Source organism: Sinocyclocheilus anshuiensis, unplaced genomic scaffold (genome assembly GCF_001515605.1).
Source record: "Sinocyclocheilus anshuiensis isolate Anshui unplaced genomic scaffold, SAMN03320099.WGS_v1.1 scaffold1946, whole genome shotgun sequence".
Taxonomy (NCBI): Eukaryota; Metazoa; Chordata; class Actinopteri; order Cypriniformes; family Cyprinidae; genus Sinocyclocheilus; species Sinocyclocheilus anshuiensis.
This window is the reverse complement of record NW_015546151.1, coordinates 199,544-203,700: the sequence shown is the minus strand read 5'-3', so window position 1 is coordinate 203,700 and position 4,157 is coordinate 199,544. Positions and strand designations below refer to the sequence as shown.

Here is a 4,157-nt window from a genome sequence, read left to right as displayed (position 1 = left end):
CGGCGTTTGGTATCGGGGCATTTTAACGAGTACGAGTACAGGAGCTCAGTATCGGGCCCGATACCGATACCGGTATCGGTGCATCCCTAATTAAAAGTGGACAAATTATGTAAGGATGATAGTGTGGATCTTATGGAAATATAGATAAGTGTGAAGTACAGATGTGAAGTACAGATAATTGAAGAATCAGTAACTTTATAATGAACATTTGTATAATATTTTTTTTCTGTACAACATTTATAGTTACTGTGGACCATTAAGCTCAGAAAAGGATGAAAAAACGCTATAAATGCACCATTAAAGTTGTCATTATGACTTGTGTGTTAAAGAGTAAATAATATAAAGTGTTCAGAAGCCATATGATAGTTTTGTGTAAGTAATAGACCCAAATGTAAGACACTAGTATTGACTGATTATCATTATCTCGGCTGCAACTTTCAAATCATACACAATTACACATATTTTGAAATGTAATTTTTAAATTGTAAAATTTTTAAAATCTAATCACTGCCATTACTCCAGTTGTTAGTGTTATGTGATCCTTAAAATCCCTCAAACCATTTTAATGCTGATTTGTTGTTCTAGAAATGTTTTTTTTTTTATCAATGTTGAAAACATTTGTGTTGCTAAATATTTTGTGGAAACATTCTTTTCAGCATATTTAAGTGAATAGAAACTAGTAATAGAAATCTTTTATAACAATGTAAACTTTTTTTACTGTCACCTGTGATCAGTTTTATGCATCTTTGCTGAATAAAAATATTAATTTCTTTGGGGGAAAAAAATGTTGACCCTACAGTGGTGGTGTTGGTTGGTGCAGGTTGGTGCAATGATGCTTTTATAGTACTGCTTTGGCCTTTTAGGATCTGAACAGCACATAGTCACTGTCATGACAATGATTTCTATGTGAAGATTCTTTAAAAGTTATTTTTGTGTATGTGTTTCTTACACTAATATTGCAACTTAATGAGCACGAGTAAATAATGACAGATGGTTCCATTTTAGAAATTGTTAGCTGCTCATAATTGGTGGTCAGATTGTCTGCTTGCAACATTTGAATGTAAAACTAGGATTGTGATAGTAAAAACAAAAGCTTTACCGAAGGTCAAATGGAATGTCCTTTTCTCTCAGATGAGTGGGCCGCTGTGGATGATGCAGAATGAAGCAGGTCTTTTCTGGCGTGCTAAAGGAAATGGCACACAAGCTTTGGCTTGTCTGCGTCAGGCGCTCCATTCTGCCCCTCCTCAGCACAGAGACATGCCTCTGGTCAATACTGCCAACCTGCTGCTGCACTACGGCCTGCATGACGAGGCCCATGAGCTGCTGCAACAGGCCCTGCAGATCAACCGCTCCGAGGTATGCACACTGACACTGACCTATAATGGAGACTTTATATTGAACACCACACCTTTTCAGCGCAGACTACTACTACCCAGTTTACACTGTAAGTGATTACATAACTAGGATGCAGTGTAGACAGCTTGCTGATTACAATGTTAAGTACAATCTTATTTTGACATGACACCCATGGAAATATTCCTTTGATGCCACAGAAGAATTTAAATGTCAGACATACAGTGGTGTTAACTAGGGCTGTCAATTAGTTAATTACATGATTTGCTTTTGAATTAATTGCAATTGAACATAAATATTTGCAAAGAAAAGCCTAAGGATAAATACAATCCAAACACATGCATTGCATGGTTTTGACAGATGAAAGCTTTTAAAAGAGGCTGTAGTTGTCAATATATTGTTTATTATCATTGGATATATCATGGTTATTGATATAGGTATTATCATTGGCCACCTTGTGGCCAAACTAATCAGTGCAAAAATATTGCACAAAAAAGTATACATTTGTGTGGTTAGAAAAATCTGACTCTGTGCTTTCATATGCTGTTGATAAAATTTAACATGCATAGAAACCAAAGTATACCTTGGGCTTTACTCATTTGATTATTGTGCTAGCTGCTCTGCTGTAAATGTGGCGAGCTGCTTGTCAGATTACTGAAGACTTGCAAAAACATGCAAGTGGCACTTCAAAGTTTAATTTCTCATATTTTCATTTATATATGTGTCAGAGGGCATTCATTTTATCAAATAATTTTCTTTGGAATTGATCACACTAACAGGTTAAATTGACAGCCCAAAGTATACATTTATTTCACCCCAAAATGAAAATTTGCTGAAAATTACTCACCCTCAGGCCATCCAAGGTGAAGTTTAAGTTTGTGGTCACACCTTAGTTTAGGGACCAGTTCTCACTATTAACTAATTATTGACTAGGACTTTTGCCTCAATAAACTCCTAATTTGCTGCTTATTAATAGTAAAGTAGTTGTTAAGTTTAGGTAGGGGGTAGGGTTAAAAAATGTAAAATATGGTCATGTTGAATAAGTCATTAATATGTGCTTTATAAGTACTAATAAACAGCCATACGCTAGTAATATGCATGCTAACAAGCAATTAGTTAATAGTGAGAATTGGTCACTAAATTAAAGTGTTACCAAATTTGTTTCTACATTGGATCAGATTTGGAGAGAAATTTAGCTTTACATCTCTTGCTCACCAATGGATCCACTGCAGTGAATGGGTGCCGTCAGAATGAGAGTCCCAACAGATGATAAAATAATAATACACTAGCAATCCACACTACTCCAGTCCATCAGTTAATGTATTTTGAAGATAAAAGCTGCATGTTTGTGATAAACAAGTCCATCATTAAGATGGTCACTTCAAACTTTAGCTTCCTATTAAATAGTCCATAATCCAAAATACTGTATTCTCCATTGAAAAAGTCATCTTGTCTGAATCAGGAGAAAAATATGCACAGATCAAGCATTGTTTACAAATGAAAGCATTCTGAAACTTTCCTAACCAAATATGTCAGTGGACTTGGACGAGAGAGGTCTTTACTGGGTGAAGCATTTTTATGGATTATGAACTCGGTAGACTCTATTTTGGCCAGAAGTGATGGTTTAAAGTTAAAATGCCTTAATGATTTATTACAAAAATCAATGCAGCTTTTCACTTTACAAGACGTTAATTGATGGACTGGCTTTGTGTTGATAACTTGTGATGTTTTTATCAGCTGTTTGAACTCTCGTTCTGACTGCACCCATTCACTTGCAAAAGATCTATTGTTGTACAAGTGATGTAATGCTATATTTCTACAATCTTTTCCAATACAAGCTTATCTGCACCTTGAATGACACATAAATTTCATTTTTAGGTTAGCTATTCCTTTAATCAAAACAGAGAAGTTTATGAAGTGACATAAATGTATCTTTCTCTCTCTCTTTTTTACACCAGCCTCACACCCTGTTAAGTCTGGTCAACGTTCACCTCTCTCAGGGAAACCTGACTGGCGCTCTGGCTGTGTTTCGTCGGGCCCTGACTCTCACAGTTCATTGTCCCCAGTGTCGTGCCAGCCTGCCTCTAATGCGCTGTCTCCAGTTTTACCCCTTCCTTTACAATCTCCAGCACCAGGCCTGTCCATGTAAGTAGCCTCCTCTGTAAACCTGTGGGACCCTTCCAACACTGAACCGAGAGTCCCCCCCCCCAGATAGCTACCCCACTTCACCTTCCTCCATCACTCACTCTTTCCTCCTCCCTGGTGTTGCAGCCTCAGCGGCAGAGCGCTCTTTTTATAGCCAGGCACTGTAATCTTTGAGCCAATTTTAGACTCTTTACCGTTGCATCTTCTATTCTGGGTTTGCTCCATTCCCTCTTCTGCTCCCCTTTTCTCTTCTCCTCAGCATCCTGCACTGCTCCCCTTCTCTAGCTCAGCTCTCTCTCCCCTGGCACTCTTCTGAGTGAGAGAGACTTTGAAATAGTGAAATCGTGTCCTCAATAATTCAGGGCACTGAAAATAGCACAGGCTTTATTTAGATGCCGCTGTGCTCTGCAGACAAAAATGAACTCATTGTCCTCTTCTTGTTTGGGGGAACTCTGAGCTATTGATTTAGTGATTAATATGGCAAACCCCTTTTGAACTAACACACTTTTCACTTATACAACAATGTGAATGGTGAATGTGTGTCCAAGTGGCTTCTGTTTCTACCTTCTTATAAATAATGCAGTTGTATTGATTTGAAAAATCTGAAGTTAAGCAACATGTGAGCTGAATTGTGTGTGTGTGTGTGTGTGTGTGTGTGT

General features: G+C 37.5%; 1 pseudogene; it reads left to right on the top strand.

Annotated features, from left to right (window-relative positions):
* Positions 1 to 4,157, top strand: part of LOC107701267 (tetratricopeptide repeat protein 17-like) — a 39,507-nt pseudogene that overhangs the window by 12,482 nt on the left and 22,868 nt on the right.